Raw genomic sequence first — 20,335 nt, 5'->3', positions numbered from 1 at the left:
TGCACATAATAACGATGAAATTGCTAAATGAGATAAGGAAATATAATAAGGTGATATTCAAGCAATGTGCATATAACCTACTATAAAGATATCACATGATTTAGAAGTTTTTATCCGCAAAGGACAATAAGTAGCTAATGGTGTGTTAGGCAGATTTGTTCTCTTGAAAATCTAATGCGGAGTTTTCCAAATGAAGAAAAAAAGAAAAAAAAAAAAACCTTCAAAAATGAAAAAATGCTTAGCCAACCCTGGTAATTCGCTCATTATTTCTGTCTTCTTAGAAAGTTCTTAGAATTGATCCAATAAGTATAAACATCTGAATAAATTAAAACATTACAGAAAATAGAGAACCAGCTAAAGACCGCAGAGAGCACATGCTCGCTCTGAAAGCAAGACAGGGACTCCTGGGACGTAGCCCATCACACTGAACTTGAAAAAGCTGTACAGAGAGCATGAACCATTCAGTTCGGGGGATCAAAATTGGAGCACTAATTTAGCACCTCTGTGCTAAATGGCCTTCCTTATTTATTCTTGTAGCTGAAGGAAACAAACATAAAACCCCATTGAGTATAAAGTTTGGACAATTAGAAGATATCGTTTTGAATGTCAACTTCAGCATTTCCCAAAGGACCAAACCCACCTTCTTCAGGATCCTTTGGGGTGCGTAAATAAAATGCAGGTTGCTGGGTCACATCTGAGGTGCAGTTCATCTAACTCTCTGTGAAATACGCCCAGGAAATCAGAATTTTACAGACCCTCTCCCCGAACCATGTGACTGTCACTCACATTACTATTTGAGAGCCACTGCGATTACCATGACTTTTTGTGTGAAACTGATGATCAGTTATCAAAGTTGACCACTGAACCCTGCTTATAATTACACTGATATGACATGTAACAACTTTTAAAATTTATATTTTATTTTCCCTTCTTGCTGCAGAACTACACATAGATGGCTATTTTCCCCATATTCAGTAACTGCTTTTAACTTTTGTATATTTTATAAAATATATTAAATATTCACTTTTGATATAATTAAGAGTACATAGCAATGCGATTTCCTTCCAAAATTCACTTACCTTCAAATCTGTATGCTTATTCAGAAAGTTCTGAGCAGATACGATGGAAATTTCCAAGAAGACTATATGCAGTGGATTCTCTAATTTCCATGTATTTCAAGGCTGGCCAACGAGACCCCAGGAGAAGACACCAGAAATGCCATGGAGAAGGTAAGACACCAATACCGGAGCCTCTGGGCACCTGATTATCTCTGAACAGAAAAGAAACATAAGTAGTCAGTCACCTGAAATTCATAGAGAATCTGCTATGGAGAAGGTTATTTTCAGTAAACTGGCAGTGTTACTAAATTTAAACTTGGCCTGGGTTTGCTGCTCCCTGATTTAGCACAGTTGTCATTTAAAATTTCACGTCATTGTGAAGGCAGAATTGCATGATGCTCTGCCTGCAGAGGACGCCGGTTGAATTCACGTGACTTTAATTGACTATTTCTTCTAAACATTGCATCAAGTGGTATTACTAATTTTATTTTTGATATGCAGATGCTAGATTTTGGTGCTGAATTTCTTTCTAAGTCAAGGTTGATGAGTTCTCTTGGAAATACATCCTCATGTGAGCCTCTCTCCCACCCCCATAAAAGATAAAATGTGATGATACTATTACAAAATCCCAATGGAATCATCTGGTACTTTTGCTATATTTTCTCTCATGCGTAATGCTTGCCAGGATAATTAGACATAAACAAAAATAATATCTTTCTCGTCAATATGTGTTGCCTCCTCAGGGAAACCAAAATTCTAGCAGTTTGCTGAATAAGTTAAGCAGACATTGGTAGGGGCTAATGGAAAAAGAGACTAAAACATCTCGTTTTTAAAACTGGTAATTGACAGTGCAAATATTCTCCTAGAGAGTCGAGAAAGCAACATATACAGATAAATACAAAGTCAAATACGCACTGACAAGAGCGTAATACACATGTAAGCATAGAGTACACTACAAAACAAGTTTTTCATAGAAGACATTAATGTTTGGCCACCCAGACACCCTTCCCAACTTTCTTCCTTCTCGCTATACTTCACAAATAGAGAACAGAAAATCAAATAAAATGCTCACTTTTCCAGTCCCCCTACTGCTAAGAATTAAGATTCTTAACTATAGGAAACAAAGCAAGGGCTGCTGGGGAGGAAGTGGGTGGAGGGATGGGGTAATTGGGGGATGGGCATAAGGAGAGCACATGCATTGGTGGTATATGCAACTGATGAATTGCTGAACTCTACATCTGAAACTAATGACTAATGTTAGCTAACTGAATTTAAATTTAAAAAATTTGCTTTACTGATGAGAGATTCCTGTCCCTCCTCTCTATTTCACATAACTGCTTGCCCTGAATGATAAGGTTGTGATATTTGAAGGCGGAGCAGTCATCTTACCATTATGATGTAAACCACAATGAAAGCCCAGAAAAATGCAAAGATTTAAGTCTTCTGTTGATGAGCAGCTGAACCCACACTACTGTTTCTTCTGGAATTCTATTTGTTTTACACTACTGGGTTTTCCGTTGCTTGCTAACAGAATCGTTGCTTGACAAAGTGTTGAAAAAAAACATTTGTTAAAAAGTAAATGCCACTGCTATAATGGAAGTGGTATCTATCTTTTTACATGATTATCTGCAATTTCTCATTCTGTGGAGTCAAGGACGGCCTTCATTAGGCTGGTTAAGGCTGGAAGTTGCCTCCTTTTTTACTTCTAGGAAAGCTGTATATGTGGGGAATAATGGGTCAGAGGATGATGGTAACTAATTAGACCAAAATGAAATGGAATGCCTAGTCTAGAGCTGGGTTTGGAGGTAGAGGGTCCAGTATCATGGATAATAAAAAGATCTCATCTTTGCTTCAGTGCCGAAGCTATCACACTAGTTGAAATCTCAGTGGAAGAGTTTGAAATTCCATCAAAAAATTCATTCTTATAATCTTGTGACGTCCTATGGATTCTTTGTTTGAAATACTGTTTCATCCAACACTTCATTACTTCTTTTCATCAATATTTCTTACTCAGTCGCAGCCTGAGCTTTTACTATCTCTTTCTTAGACTATTGCTGTAGATTCTTTAACAGATTCTCCTCTTCTTTTTTATTCTTAAACATTCCAGGATGTCCTATAATTACTTTAAGATTTAGCTCCTTAAAACATTTCTTCAGATCCCTCTTCCATTCAAAATCTAAGAGCTCCTTTTGGTCTACTGGATTAAGTCCAAGCTCCTTAAATTGGCATTTAAGTCTCCCCATAATATAGATAAAATTAATACTAAAATATAGATTCTTCTAGATTTCCTACCTTCCTTCCCTAACACTCCACATAGTTCAGTAGGAAAATATGTCTTCACTGCAGAGGTGCACCTTAAAGAGGTGAGCTTAAGATAATCTGTGTATCTCAATCTTTACCAACAATATTGGGAATAAGCACATGACCTTCAGAGGTTAATGATCTTCATTCTGGGGTCTTCTTTGACCTATTATGTAAAAAACAACTTTTGCTTTTCTTGCTGGACATAAACATGTGATCATGGAACATTTGGAACTACTGGCAACCATCTTGGGATCATGAGAGAACTTGCCAGAACTTAAGTCAACACCAAAGAAACAGATGAGAAATAGAAAAAGAGGAGCTGGGTCAGAGCATGTTGTTTCCCCCCTGGACAGAGTTTTGCTTGTGGGTAGAATACTCTGAACTTCTCAGCTATGTGTAAATTTATAGACTCTTCTTAAAAAGTTATTATTATTAAGCCAATCTGGGTTGGTATCCCCTGTTACGCACAACCAAAAAGAACTTTGCAGTATATTTATGTTTTTGCGGCTCTGCCATTTCAGTCATATCTACTTCTCTCTTTTTTCTATTCTTTCTTTAAGTAGATCAAACCCTCTTCCCCCATGATACATTTCCAGATTTTTCTAATTCATAGTGAGAGAACCCTACTGTAAACCACTTTATTTTTCACTGTATGTACTAAAAAGAGCACTCACCAAGATATATGATGCTATCATTTCTTTATGACTCTCAAATCTTTAGCTTCACATATTTTCCCCTCTTTATCTCCAGACTTTTACTTCTGACTAGATGACATCTCAACTTGGATGTCTTGAAGGCTCTGCAAACTGAATCCATCCATAACCAAATCCAATAAAAACCTTACTCTCAAGAACAGATTTCCTCTAGTTTCCCTATTTTTTTTTTAAATAGCAGCATCAACATCAGTTAGAGAAGCCAAAAACCAAGATCTTTAACATTTTAAAACAGACTCAGAGTAGATTTGATTCTTCTTTTATCCTCCAGCCCCAGGATTTGATCATCAAGCCCTTTTGATTTATTTCCTAGTTCTCAAATCTACCTACTCTGTCCATTTTCTTTTTATATCACCTCCAAATTCTCTCTCTTGCTCCACCGCCATCACCACCACCACGAAGATATTGTTGCCTGGAATGCTGCTTAGATTTTTTTCTTTCTTCCATCTCACATTTTGTTTCCCTCCAATATTTTCTCTTTGGGGTACTTAGAGTGATCTTTTAAAATTACACAGTGGAATATCAATCCCTTGTTTAAAAACCTTCAATGCCTTCCCACTGTTCTTAGGGTAAAGAACAAGGCCACATCACCCAATCCCTACCTAACTCTCTAGCCTCATATCCCTGGAAGACAATGACCATTTCTGTTTTTAAATACACTCATGTTTTTAAAAACCCAACATTTAGCAGAGTGTTTGGCACAACAATAAATATTTGTTAAATGGATAATTGCTTTGCGTAACTCTTAAACCATGAACCACACTGTTATTTTTTCTTGTATATTTTATTTTCTGTATTACTTGTAAGTACACTGACGATAAGAAGTGTCATGTTTCTCTATAACCTACAGCAGAATGCTATGTGAGTAGGAGAGGTTCAGAAGGTATTCAATTACATTGCTATAGATATTTCTACTGATTCCTTTTAAAAAGGTTGAAGTTTATCCTCCCACAAAATGGATAGTTATCACTTTTCTATAAGATTAAAAATGAATAAGGGGAAATTTGTTATGTGCAAATAATGGAAGTGAAAAATAGAAAACTTATTTCTGATCACGATTCTATGGAATTTGCACAGGTTAATTAGAAAGGACCTGTTCTTCTGCATCACTTGGAAAATCTTCACATAAGCCCTGAGTTATGTGGACAAGCATTCAAACATCGTGTTTGCAACTTTCACTGTCATTTTGTCAAATGTTTTCTAGGTTTCTTCAGAAGTCTTTACCTTTGAAAAATAAAAGCAAAAATTCAATACTTTAAATAATTAACAACTGAAGTCTTTTTGGGTAGAGACTAATTTTGAAAAATAGTTACCACAAGTATACATTAATTCTTAGTTATTGGATATTTATGTGAAAATGCAAAAATAATTTAAGAGATTCAAAGATAGGTGTGAAATTTTAGACTATGCTATAAACTGATAATAACCAAAATAAGAGAAATATTTCTCAGGGTAGCCTAAAATGGGAACACACATGAGCAACCCAAAAGCAATGAAACAGGAAGACAGGGAGGCATGCTTCTCAAAAGCTTCTGATCTATTCGCTGTGGCTAGATGATGTTTTCCAAGTTGGAGAATGATAAACGAAATTAGGATTGAGGGGACCTAGAAGGAGGAAAGTCCAGGACATAAAAGAGTAGACAATGTGAATTTTCTACCTGAAAAAAATTCTTGAGCAGAATTGACCTGTTTCCTAAAAATCAGTTGAAGTTTGCCTAAGGGATATTTATACAAGAGATAATTGCCTTTGGGTTTCTATAGGCCTGTTGTTCAGTTATATGTATCTTCCAGTTTTCTCAGGATATTGAATCTATTAGGGAGTTTGTAAAAATTATTTTAAAAAGGAAAGAAATAAGAGAAAAGCAACTTTTTTTCATGGAATGCATTTTGAGAATGACTACAAATAGTTGTCCTAAAAATCAGAGAGCAGGACAGTTTACAGTTTTTCCTTTAGGGTATTAAAAGATATTTTAGGAAAGCAGTGATACATGATTTAATATTTTACTGCTTTTCAAGCAAAATAAGAAATGCTACCAGGGTATAGACATGATTTTTTTTTTTTTTTCTGTAACCTAAGTCCCAAGGGATAGGCTGAGGTGGCACTGTTTATTTTTGCTTCTCTTTAATAAATAAAAGGTGAGCTTAACTACATGATGGAAAGACAGAACCTTATGTTCTTCTTCTTTACATATGCTGCTTTCTTGTATAAAGGAATAATGATTTTCAACTGTGAAGTATTTCACTTGAGAAACATTTCCATCTTATTTGTTCATTTCTTTATTGATTGACTAGATTTGTCCTTTTGCATGAAAATTGATACTTGTTCTAAAATTATAGTACAAGTCTTTTGTATTTTTTTTAAAATTGATTCTTCTGTTAAGAGTATGAGATGATGTCATTGTCTTTCTATACTACTGTAGTGTAATTTTTAAAAACACATGAAATAAAGATGTTTGTTAGAGTGCTAAAATAAAGAATATGAGAGTGCCCATTTATGCATATTTTATGTAGGTTTTCCTCTCAATCTTGCATGAAAATGCAAAAAGGTTTATTTACCTACGTCTAGCTCAAAGATTAGAACCCCCTTTAACAGCAATGAAAATTAAACAAGTAAAAGCCACATATAAGACATCCATGATTATCCCAAGATGATCAACCTCCTGTGATATTCTCAATAGGAGTGACTAAAGAGTTTGGAAACTCCTAATCCTCCACTAAGGAGATCTGAAAATAATGACATTATAAGGAGACAGAACTGTAATATGATCAGAGAAGCTAAAATTGTATTATAATAGGGAGGGGATGGCTAGATGACAGTAGTTAAAATGTTTTCTTTTTGAGAAGATTCATCTCCCATAAAACAATTCTTACACAGCACGCTAGAGTTTTGTGGAATATGGTTTGGGCATCACTAGCTTTGAGAGTAAAGGAGAGAAAATTCAGGAATCAGAAGTTGCCAGTGTTGATCAAGGTTTTTGGTGCTATTATAAATGGAATTGATCCCTTAATTTCTCTTTCTACAGTCACACTGTTAGTTACAGGAAAGCAACTGATTTCTGTGCATTGATTTTGTATCCTGCCACAATACTGAATTGCAATGAGTTCCAGTAGTTTGGGGGTGGAGTCTCTTGGGTTTTCCACATAAAGTAGCATGTCATCCATGAAAAGAGAGAGTTTGACTTCTTCTTTGCCAATTTGAATACATTTTATTTCTTGTTGTCTGATTGCTGTTGCTAGGACTTCTAGTACTATGTTGAACAACAGGGCGAGAATGGGCATCCTTGTCATTTCCTGATCTTACGGGAAAGGCTCTCAGCTTTTCCTTAATGAGAATTATATTTGCTGTGGGCCTTTCATAGATGGTCTTTATGAAATTGAGGAATAGTCCCTCTATCCCTATACTCTGAAGAGTTTTAATCAGGAAAGGATGTTATATTTTGTCAAATGCTCTTTCTGGATCAACTGGGAAGACCATGTGTTTCTTGTCTCTTCTCTTATTTATGTGTTCTATCACATTGATTCATTTGTGAATGTTGAACTACCCGTGGATGTCAGGGATACATCCCACCTGGTCATGATGGATAATCCTTCTGACATACTGTTTGATCATATCAGTTAGGGTCTTGTTGAGAATTTTTGCATCCATATTCATCAGGGATATTTGTCTGTAATTCTCTTTTTTGATGGGTTCTTTGCCTGGTTTGGGGATCAAGGCAATGCTGGTCTTATAGAATGAGTTTGGAAGTTTTCCTTCCGTTTCTATTTTTTTAAACGGCTTCAGGAGAATAGGTATTACTTCTTCTTTGAATGTTTGGTAGAATTCCCCAGGGAATCCATCGGGTCCTGAACTCCAGTTTTGGGGGAGCTTTTTGACCACTACTTCAATCTCATTACTAGTTATTGGTCTATTCAGGTTGTTAATTTCTTCCTGTTTCAGTCTTGTTAGTTTATAGGTTTCCAGGAAGGCATCCATTTCTTCCAGGTTGCTTAACTTATTGGCATATAGTTGTTGATAATAATTTCTAATAATTGTTTCTATTTTCATAGTGTTAGTCATGATCTCTCATTTTTCATTCATAATTTTATTAATTTGGGTCCTTTCTCTTTTCGTTTGGATAAGTCCGGCCAGTGGTTTATCAATCTTATTGATTCTTTCAAAGAACCAGCTTCTAGTTTGTTGATCTGTTCTTCTGTATTTCTAGTTTCTAATTCATTGATCTTTGCTCTAATCTTAATTTTTCTCTTCTTATGCCTGGATTAGGCTTTATTTGTTGTTCTTTCTCCAGTTCTTTAGGATGTAAAGTTAATTTGTATATTCAGGACTTTTCTATTTTTTTGAGTGAGGGTTGGATGGCTATGTATTTCCCCCTTAGGACCACCTTTGCAGTATCCAATAGATTTTGGACTGATGTGTTTTCATTCTCATTGGTTTCCATGAATTGTTAAAGTTCTTTGATTTCCCTGTTAACCCAAACATTCTTAAGCAGGATGGTCTTCAGTTTCCAAATGTTTGAATTTCTTCCAAATTTTTTCTTGTGGTTGACTTCCAGTTTCAAAGCATTATGGTCTGAGAATATACAGGGAATAATCTCAATCTTTTGATATCAGTTGGACCTGATTTCTGACCCAGTATGTGGTCTATTCTGGAGAAAGTTCCATGTGTGTTTGTTGTTTTAGGGTGCAAAATTCTATATGTATCTATGAGGTCCAGCTGGTTCAGTGTGTCATTCAAAGCTCTTCTTTCTTTGTTGATTTTCTGCTCAGATGATCTAAGATACCTTGGAATAAACCTAACCAAAGAGGTAAAGGATCTATACTCTAGAAACTACAGAACACTTACGAAGGAAATTGAAAAAGACACAAAAAGATGGAAAAACATCCCATGTTCATGGATTGGAAAAATAAACATTGCTAAAATGTCTATGCTGCCCAGAGCAATCTATACTTCACACACAATCAAAATACAAATGACATTTTTCAAAGTGCTAAAACAAACAATCCTAAAATTTCTATGGAATGAGAAAAGACCACTAATCCCCAAGGAGATGTTGAAAAGAAAAACAAAGCTGGAGGTATCATGTTGCCTGATTTCAAGCTATATTACAAATCTGTGATCACTAAGAAACATTGTACTGGCATAAAAACAGACACATAGATCAATGGAACAGAAAAGAGAGCTCAGATAGGGACCCTCAACTCTATGGTCAAATAATCTTTGACAAATGAGGAAAAAAATATTCAATGGAAAAAACAGTCTCCTCAATAACTGGTGCTGGGAAAACTGGAAAGCTACATATAGAAGAATGAAATTGACCATTCTCTTAAACCATACACAAAGATAAACTCTAAATGGATGAGTGAGACAAGAATCCATCAAAAACTGAGAGGATAACATATGCAGCAACCTTTTTGACATTGGCCACAGCAACTTCTTTCAAAACACATCTCCAAAGGCAAGGGAAACAAATGCAAAAATGAACTTTTGGGACTTCATCAAGATAAAAATCTTCTGCACAGCAAGGGAAATAGTCAAAAAAACAAAGAGACAACCCATGGAATGGGAGAAGATACTTGCAAATGACACGACAGATAAAGGGCTGGTATCCACGATCTGTAAAGAACTTCTCAAACTCAACACCTGAAAAACAATCAAGTCAAAAAATGGGCAGAACACATTAACAGGCACTTCTCCAAAGCAGGCAAATGGCTGGGGCACCTGGTTGGCTCAGTTGGTTAAGCGGCTGCCTTTGGCTCAGGTCATGATCCCAGGTTCTGGGATCGAGCCCGACATCAGGCTCCCTGCTCAGTGGACAGCCTGCTTCTCCCTCTCCTTCTGTTCGCCACTCTGCCTACTTGTCCTCTCTATCTCTGTGTCAAATAAATAAATAAAATCTTCCAAAAAAAAAAAAAAAAAAGACAAATGGCTAACAGACACATGAAAAATTGTTCAACATCATTAGCCATAAGGGAAATTCAAATCAAAACCACATTTGAGATACTACCTTACACAAGTTAAATGGCAAAAACTGACAAGACAAGAAACAACAAATGTTGGAGAGGTTGTAGAGAAAGGGGAACACTCTCACACTGTTGGTGGGAATGCAAGTTGGTACAGTCACTTTGGAAAACAGTGTGGAGGTTCCTTAAAAAGTTAAAAATAGAATTACCCTATGACCCAGCAATTGCACTACTCCAAAGATACAGATGTAGTGAAAAGAAGGACCTATGTACTCGAGTATACATGTACACAATGAATGAAGCCGCAATGTCCGCAAGAGCTAATCTGTGGAAGGAGCTGTGATGCCCTTCAAAAGACAAATGGATAAAGAAGATGTCGTCCATATATAAAATGGAATATTATTCAGCAATCAGGATGAATACCCAACATTTGCACCAACATGGATGGAACTGGAAGAGATTATGCTGAGTGAAATAAGCCAAACATGGAAGGACAACATATGGTTTCACTTATTTGTGGAACATAAGGAATAGCATGAAGGACATTAGGAGAAGGAAGGGGTAAAATCGAGGGGGGTTATCAGAGCAGGAAGTGAACCATGAGAGACTACGAATTCCAGAAATCAAACTGAGGGTTTTAGAGGTGAGGGTGTCGGGAGATGGGTGAGCCTGGTGATGGGTATTAAGGAGGGCACGTATTGCCTGGAGCACTGGGTATTATACACAAACAATGAATCATGGAACACTACATCAAAAACTAATGATGTACTGTATGGTGATTAACACAATAAAAAAATTATTAAAAACAAAATTTGCTAGTGTTGCTCAAGATCTCACCCTGATCTCCTTGCAGCCGGAGAAGTCATTTACTTAGAAGATTCCTCAGACTTCCATTTGATCTGAATTACATCTCTCTCACAACCATCCATGTTGACTGGTGAGCTCCCCCTATGACTTCCAGGTCAGAAAGAGGCACTGTAGAAGAAAAGCATGAAGGACACCAATATTTTGGACACAGAAGTGGAGCGGTTCAGGTAGTTCATTCCCCTGGAAGTCTGACCAGAATGGTGTCATCTCCCTGAGTTTAACTCTCAGGCTGATAATGAGGAAATTCAGATTGTGAGTGGTGGTAAATGCACAAGTGCATTCTGGGGTTCATGATAGGCCGCCATCGGTTCCACTGCTTCTAATACACCCATCTTCTTTAGTCTGCGCCTCTGTCATGGGCATTTTTCAGGTCTTTTAAAAACATGATCATTAAAAAACCTGTTATTCATGAATTCCTTGTACTATGGTGATAATTAGTATAAATCATACACAATTCACAAAAGACACAGACATACATGTTCAGTCTAACTATCTAATTAGGTAAATATTGGAGACTTATAATAAGTTGAAAATTGTGTGAATGCACATAGCTCTACTCATAATTTGTAGAATATCTTTGTACTTACAAGTTTTTTCTTACTCAAATGTTTATTCTTTCCTCCCTCCTACTTTAAACTGTATTTATTTACTTGCTTTTGATTGATAAGAGTTGAGGGCATAGACGATGCCGTCAACATTCCTCTGCCCATAGTAGAATGTCTGGCTTACAGCAGATGCTTAATGCATGATGATGATCACAGCACATAAGATTTTGCAGGAGTGCAGAAGAGAAAAATGTATCTAGTCTTTATCTACTATCATTTTCATTTATTTCTAGAACTGGCAAGACAGAAGATTTGCATTACTTCTGAGTAGAGGCATGATGCATTTAGATATGCTTTTCCATCTCTCCACAATATAAAATATATGCCATATAACAATTGGTACTGCAATTTTGTGCGAAATTGAAATATTTTAGACTTTGATGGGCTCAACAGATATATCCATACAGAAAAGATAGATGTCAAAGAACCGGAAAATGTTTAACTATCTCTATCTTAACCCTGCTAACTATGGGCCATGTTATCAGTGCTGTTTTCTTAGAATGTTTCTTGGGAAGTGAACTACACATACTTTATATGATAAGTTTAAAAATGGGTCTACCTATGATAAAATGATTTGAGATATCTTCTGGCCTTGTAAAAAAATGGAAGTTATAAATGTGTTCCAAAAATTCTTCACAGCAATCAAAGACTAACATATTTTTGGTGGAAGGCAAGGTCAATGACACTGAGAAATAAAGGAAATTCATGTGTTAATTTATACTACTGCACAGCATGGTGGGTTTTTTTCTCAAGTGTATTTGGGGGAAAAGAAATTAAGAAGCATGATTCCTTCTGTTAATGTTCTCAAGGGAAAGTTCAAACAAGTCAAAACTAACAAGATATTAATGCTGGATTATTATGGAAATCGCTCTGAAATGGGCATTGGTTATGTGGCTTTTAATCCGGTCTCTAATGACCTGACATACCCAGTTCCTACCTAAAGGGTTTTTATTTTGTCTATCCACATGAAAAGAGGTCTGACCAAACCAGGGGTTTTTAAACCTTGGCTTCATATTAGAATATACATGGATTTAAAAAAAATACCCATGTGCAGGGCCCATCCTCAAGAAGCTGGGTCAATTGTTCTGCCTTAGGAAAAAGGAGTCTTGTAAAGTCCTCAGGGGATTGTAATATGCAACCTCAGTTGAGAATCACTGAATGTATACTTTCTAAGCAACTCCAGTGCCCAAAGTTTATTATTCTGGGATTTCTGGGAGAGTCCTTTTTAAATATGCAGGTGCACGTGTGTGTGCACATACGAACACATGCACACACTTGGAAATTTGTTCATCAATCTGAACTCTCATTTCTAGTCTGATGGTAGTTTTCTACATTAGTGAGCTCTAGATTTTCAACTACATTATTGAGCACTAGATTTTCAACTAATACCCTGCATGCAAATCAGATAAAGTATTAATTAACAGGGAAGGTAGTTACAGGAAAGAGAAGCAGAGAAATAAAACCTAAGTGCTATCAGAATACAAACTTTCTAATATTGTGCCAGCTTATCATAGAATACATATACATACAGAATCATATACAGACTTAAGAATTCTAAGCTTTTTATAATTTTTCCACTCTGAGCATATCTTAGCAACTACAGAAAGATAATCATGATAGAGGAAACAAAGTTCACTGCTACAGAAATACTGAGGACTGGTCTAATTAAAGGAGACAAATCTATTTCAAGAAAGAAGATGCTTGATGATTATTTACTGGATGAGTAAAACTCTCCCACATCTTAAATGTAGACCTTGTGTTTATCTGATGATTGGAAAAGATCTTTCCTAGGAAAATGTCAGTGGCTTGGGTTTGCTAAAGGAAGATCCAGAATGTCTCTGAACCTAAAACTGGCATGGGATTTCGTTAGGAGGGAGGGATATATGGTATAAATAATAAGGGTAATCTGAATTAGACCTTTGTCGCCTCTCATTTGTACTTCTCAGGCCACAGTTAAAGGGCTGGAATTATGGTTTGAAACCAGGATAGGAGAACCATGGCCCTATTTTGCCACCTATATTCGCCTCAGGCCTCTATTTCTGCTGTTGGTGGGACTCCTTCCTGTCTGAGAAATGACAGTAGGGACAGAATGCTACCGGTCATATCTGAAAGGCATCCAATTCTTAGATCCTCTTTTCTGGGTGTCGGGGTTTAATATCCAGAAAAAAGTAAAACCACAGTCACTAAAATGTATTTAAGTGAATGACATTCATTTGTTCATCTAATAAATGTTATGGTGTGCCTTCTTTGTTTTAAGCCATGAGAATATAAATATTCTTAATTTGCAAGCAGACAAACTTATTTTCTGAACTCATTAAACTGTTTCAAGTCAATTATCAAGATTTTACACATACACATACACACACCCACGTCCTACTTTACTCCCCATTCTACCACAACTTTTTAAAAAAAAATTCTTTACTAAAGTGACCTTAGGAGCTCTTCCATTCTGTGTTTGAATTAATGATGATGTCTCTGATGCCAGCTTTCTATTCCTTCACTCTAATCAAAGCTCCTGCATACTTTCTGACCCTGGGGGAGGAAGGCTTCCCACCTTATGATGTACATCTCATTAGAGTTGCCCTCTTTTCCCCTCATTGATAAATCACCAATTTATAAATCACTAATTTGCCATCTAAGTTTACTAAGCATTACTTTTTTCAATTTATTTTTAATTCCCATCTGAAAATATCACAATGAAAAGAAATGACACACAATATTTCAATGTTAAGAGCAAGAGTGTCAGATGTGGGGGGAATGGGGAGAGGATATATCGGTAGACATCTACTGGTGGTGAAAAGTATTTCTTGCAATTATTGAAATCATCCTTTGTCACTAAACATAAGACAATGTTGTTGTCCTGATTTAAATGCTTCACAAAAAACGGGAGCAGACTCACAAATATATTTTTGTAATTTAAAGTGTAAAAAAAGCCCACCATGTAATCTGGACTCCCTTCTCTATGTAATTATAGTCATTTTCTAAAGTGTCTAGTATGAAAACACAGACCATACTGTAGTTTTCAGTAATATCTTATGAAAAGAGCATCCCAGAGCTTAAGATGCCTTCATCATCACCCCAAACTACCCAAGACACTTGCTTTTTGGACACAAGTATTGATTACATCACTGATAAAAGTCAAAGTGCCCTGGGTTGCCCAAGAACATTATGCCAAGTACCATCACTAGGGCCTGCAATGTTGCCAGAGGAAAAAAGAGGCGTGAGGGCATCTACCCAGAATGGTTTTCATATCAATGGGTTACATAATCAAAGTCATGAATCATCATTGAAAAGACATGCAATAAGCAGAACAGGATTAAAAAAGAAAAAAAGAAAAAAGAAATCACAAGGTGATCTGTAGCAGTTGAAAGAGACCTCTTTTAGTTCTTTGAATTATGCCTAAATATTTAAAGAAACATCAGATTGTTGTAGACTACGAAGAAAGTATCTTATCTCCCTATTCTTGCCAGGCCCTTTATCTACAACTTCAAAAGACAATAACTGCTTTCTAAAAATTACCCTCTTTGATAAACTTTGCTTGGACAGTTTAGTATGGAAAAGTCAAAACATTCTTATAGGCAGTTACATACTTAATCGGGTCAAGAACAGATAAACACTATTAATTTTTCCTTTTTCTTTCCTTCTCATTTTCTCCAGGCTCTGCCTCTGTTATTTCTTGTACTACTTCTGAAGCAATGTTTTCCTTTTTTATCTACTTTTATTATACATTCTCTCTACAACCACCCAGTTTTTCTTATTAATTTTTTTAAAGCAGATATCCACTGAGAAAGATAACTTTTCCATTCAACTTTTCTATCATGAAGGATTCTCAGCTCTTATCAGGCAGAGTCATAATGTGGAAATTTATCCTCCTAGTAATAAGATCTCAGGTAATATCCCTTCACTATATTGATTTTGCAAAAAGCCACATCTTTTATTTATTTTTTTTTTGGCCAGACTTTGAAGCACAATGATGACTTTTCATAGGAGATTTTAAAAAGGCATGTTGAAATATTTCCAACTAAACTAGGCTAAGGAGATTGTTTGAGGATGTGGAATAGAGAACTATTAGAATAGGGAAAAAAACTGCCACACAGAGGCATGACCAGATCCAAGGGGTATAAACATAGTCATTTTTCCAAAACAGTCAGTTAAAAATGTGAGCTTCTCAGAAAGACAGAAAATGGTGACATCATTTAGATTAATTCTCCTTTCTAGATTGAAAGATCCATGGGGCAGCTGTCTTGTATCCTCAGCACCAAGTTCATTACATAGTCTGTAGCTTTACTAGTCACTTGCGGCTTTAGTACTTGAAATAAAACTGGTCCAAACTGAGATGTACTGTAAGAAACACACACTGGATTTTGAGGATTTTGTGGAAAAGGAAAAGAACATAAAATATCTTAACTTCAACGGTGATTACATGTCAAATGTTTATATTTTAGATATATTTTACTAAAATATATTATTAAATATATTTTTGCCTGCTTATTCTTACCTAGTTAAAGGTGGGTACTAGAAAATTGACCACAATATATTTCTACTAGATAGCACGTATGTAAAGAACTCTGTGTTACATGTTACTGAACAATGAGTAAATGCATGTTTGAATGAATGAAAGGTGCCTTCATCAAGAGCTAACACTACCAGAATGAACACTACCTAGCTTTTGATAGAATGATACTCAAGAAAAATAAGTTTTTATAAATAGATAAATAGACTTGATCAATGTCACCAACCCTTCACCTCTTCCAGCATCCATGTGCATTGCTATGTGCCTTTGTAATATCTCCTGATAAGGACATAGAATGTCTCTCCCTACTCCCTGTCTTTGGGTTTGGTCGTTTGACTTGTTTCGATCAATGGAACATTAGAGAGCATGATGTGACCAAAGGCTTGAACAATGCTCGCTCTCTTGACTTTGCTTTTTGGTGCTTCGCTACTGCGGTGAGGACTTGCCCAGGCAGGAAGAGGATGGGAGGCATGGAGAACAGAACTAAGCTGCCCCAGTAGAGCCTGGGCTAATCCCCAGCTGATTCCAAGCCACGGGAGCAAACAGCTGAGATCATCACAGCCACCCAGCCCAGCCTGACCTAGATCAGCCAACTCCAAATGACTCACAGACTCATGAGATAGGTACGTGCTTATCTTATTTTTTTTTTTTAATATATGCTGCCATGATCTTGTGGTTTTATCCAGCCCCTTCTGAAATACCCAACTGCTGCAGAATTGTAATCTTCATAAAAGCTCAGTTCTTTCATTTTTTAATATGATAATTCATACTGGAAACCTTAAGGTCATATTTGAAATTCCCCCTCTTTAAATTCTCAGATAAAATATTTTTGGCCATGATAGCAAGTATGAGAACTAGAGAAGACATTCTAGAAGAAGCTGGACAAATTCATTCCAGAGGTATAACTCACTGGTTATCAAGGAAAGTGGAATTGAATAGTACAACATAATTCTTATTTTTCCAAGAAAATAGTGGATTTGTTAAAGAGGTCCCACCTATGGTTGTTCCCAGGGTTTTTTTTGTTTTTTGTTTTTTTTTTTTGTTTTTTTTAGGGAAAAAGCTGTTAATATATGAGTACTCCTAGCTTTGTTCTGTCTCACTGCTTATTGAAGTTGGTACAGGCTGCCCACTCGAATCACTCATACCCTCCCCTCAACATGCTCCTGGGAAGGTCCTACTAGCTAGTGTGTGATGGGTTCTTGGGTTCTTTGGGCTTCTGTGATGCTCAGTAAGAATGTTGACAGTGGCAGAGAATTGAAATTATGGGGAGAAATATAGAAGGGAAAGATTAGGATAACTGTGTCTTTTACTTAAAGACAAAAAGCTGCAGAAGATCAGGAATGGCAGAAGGTTTTATGAAGTTTTAACTGGGAGGACTCAGAGAAAGTAAGGTTTAAGGGACCATGGTTAGAAAAGGAAAGGAAATTTTAACAACTGATCCTACAGGTTTTGTTGCTTCCATGATTTGACAATGTAAGTAGAAAACCCAAGTCAATTAATTAGTTTTTAAAAAATAATACCACTTTTCTGAAACTGGCTTCTGAGGATCACAACTTCTGCCAGCGATGATCTCGTACAAAAAGCTAAACATAGAATGGAGTCATAACACGGCAGAGAGAGTAGAAGAACACATCAGACCTACAGCAATAGTCGCTTCCCATATTGCTTACTAGCTGCCTAGCTGGACCATTTCAAAACTCATTTACTTGACTTATACCATAGAGATAATAATATATTCCATAATATAGTCCATAGGCTGTCTTCAAGATTAAATAAGACAGTGAATATTAAAATGTCTATCACATTGCTTAGACATAAATGTTAGTTGATATGTTGAGCACAGTATTTTCTTTGTGAAAATTCAAAGTTTGGCTTATAGTTACTGTAAAAGTTGACCTGTATCACCGAACTGTGCTCCAAAGGCAGTAGCAGCAGCTGACAAAGACAGCTTTGTTTTCTTTACAATTACTTTTGTGGGAGGCCAAAGGAACTATGCTTCTTGCCAGCCATAACTGATAAGGCTTTCCCAAGGTGGAGCAGACTGAAATGCTAGGAAGCGTAACCAATAAAATGAGCACTTAGGAGGACTTCTTGTTTGTTTGTTTGTTTGTTTGTTTTAAAAGAATTATTTATTTTTATTTTAGAGAGAGAGAGCAAACGTGGGGGGGGTTAGGGCATGGGGGCAGAGGAAGAGATAATCTTAAGCAGACTCTGCACTGAGTGCAGAGCCTGTCTTGGGGCTCGATCTCACGACCCTGAGATCAGGACCTGAGCCAAAACCAAGAGTCAGAAGCTTAACCGACTGCGCCACCCAGGCACCCCTTATGGGGACTTTTTAAATTTTGAAAAATCACCTGATATGCTCTTCCATTACTCCCCAAAGTTGTTTTGTGGAGAAGAGAAAAGAGGCTTACCCTTGACCAAAGTTGTGTCGCATATTGTTTCCAGAAGTGAAACGTGAAAACTAGAGTGTTACTGCAGGGGAAATGACGCTGGTCGGACAGAATTCTAGTTTTCCTTAGCAATACTACCAGTGAATCCCAAGGCGGTATCTAGGTTTTAGACACTGCTCTGCATTAGCTCTACAGAGCCCTATAGAAAAGGCATGGGCAATGTATGGTTTCAAATTACAATACAGAATTGATGGCTGTAGGCAGCATCTTGCCCAAGGTTGCAATGAATGCATATAAGAATAATTTAGGTGAAGAAGAAAAATATGCTCTTCTGGAAACTGGAAAACACTAAGACAGGATCGTGCTTCTGACCTTACAAAGGGAGGGTTTAGAGAGAACAGAAGTACTGACGTGCGACCTCACCCACAGCTGCGAGACAGAGAGGAATTACAAAAACCCACCTGGCCCTCCTTGCACACTTGTGAATAATGCTTAGCAGTAAATGGTGAGTCGGGATCATCATCAACAATAATGTGCTGGGAGGCAGCCAGCCCACCAGGACAGATTGTCCCACCAGAGCCCCACCGGTGAGAAGGACAGATGACAACAGGATAACTATGCAGAGGAGGTTTGGTGAGCTGCGGCGCGGACAGCCACAAGCTGTGGGGACAGATACGGGCTTGCAAGGACATTGAAGCCCAATTTCAAGGTACACCGTGGACAGCAGGGGACTGCTGTGAAGGAAGAGTACCTGACAGATTGCTCTGACACACAGCCATCGGGGAGAGTGGCCCCGTTTCCAAGACAAATACCAAGCGGACCTGGCACGAAGAGCAGACTCTCAGAATCCCGGGCTCTGTCCGTAGCCGCAGAAGCCACGACCAAGAAATCGTTTGCGCATGCAGGAGGGAAAGGAAGGCTGCATACAGAGGACGTCCCAGCCTGGTCCGTTACGTTAGAGCTAAATGTCCTGGAAAAGAGTCCGTGCTTTGTAGTGATAGAAAGGTCAAAGCTTTGGGGAAAGGGTCCAGGGAAGATAGACCAGTCAAGTCTCATGACTGTGGCTTCAATGATGCAGCAGTACACACCTTCAGGCTTCTTGTGCCGGTGAACAAAATAAGGATTTTGATGGACGGGCCTCGCCGGAGACTTCTCAGGGGCTATCGACAGTGAACGGCAGTCTAAAACACACAATGCTTGATAGAGGTGCTGTATTACACTCTCTGTTAATAAAATGTCTTCGCAGAAATTTGTAGGAATCGTGCTTGTCCAGCATTCACTTATTTCCACAATGACAGGCCAAGGGAAAGATGTCACACAGCAATATTCCCTGAACTAAATGACCAGGGGGAATGACTGAAAACCGGCAGGCATGGCCGAGCCGCGTGACTTTTGTGAAGTGTCCACATCCCTGCTTAAGTCACAGTGTTTTTGTGCAGATCGAAAGGGATAATAGATACAAGGATGCTGTGTAATCCATCGAGCTCTATAGACATATATTGTAGGCCTTAAAGTATAATCAAGAAGGCTTCAGCAACAGTGTTCAAAGCAGACCTCATATAATTTGCTCTTCTACTCCTCCCAGGTTTAACAGATGAGAATATAGCTAGTCTATGAGGGAGTGGTGATGCAACATGGGGGCTTAAGTGGGTAGGAAAAGAATCCATGAAACAAGATGGGATAGGGAGGGAGACAAACCATAAGTGACTCTTAATCTCATGAAACAAACTGTGGGTTGCTGGGGGGAGGGGGGTTGGGAGAAGGGGAGTAGGGTTATGGACATTGGGGAGGGTATGTGCTTTGGGGTAAATTGGAAGGGGAGATGAACCATGAGAGACTATGGACTCTGAAAAACAATCTGAGGGGTTTGAAGTGGCGGGGGGGTGGGAGGTTGGGGTACCAGGTGGTGGTTATTATAGAGGGC

At 37.5% G+C, this 20,335-nt stretch overlaps 1 protein-coding gene across 1 annotated transcript in view; it reads right to left on the bottom strand.

The window, feature by feature from the left end:
* The window catches only part of HS3ST5 (heparan sulfate-glucosamine 3-sulfotransferase 5), a 163,973-nt gene extending 152,980 nt beyond the window's left edge, over window positions 1-10,993 (bottom strand). Inside the window, exons 1-2 of the mRNA XM_044244223.1 lie at window positions 10,871-10,993; window positions 1,080-1,270 (exon numbers count right to left, since the gene is read on the bottom strand). The gene's annotated coding sequence lies outside the window, so the exon portion shown is untranslated. The remainder of the gene's footprint in view (window positions 1-1,079; window positions 1,271-10,870) is intronic.
* Window positions 10,994-20,335: the final 9,342 nt, after the last annotated feature.

This window comes from Neovison vison, chromosome 1 (assembly GCF_020171115.1).
Source record: "Neovison vison isolate M4711 chromosome 1, ASM_NN_V1, whole genome shotgun sequence".
In the NCBI taxonomy this organism is placed as follows: Eukaryota; Metazoa; Chordata; class Mammalia; order Carnivora; family Mustelidae; genus Neogale; species Neogale vison.
The sequence above is the reverse complement of the archived record's forward strand: the minus strand, read 5'-3'. Positions and strand labels throughout refer to the sequence as shown.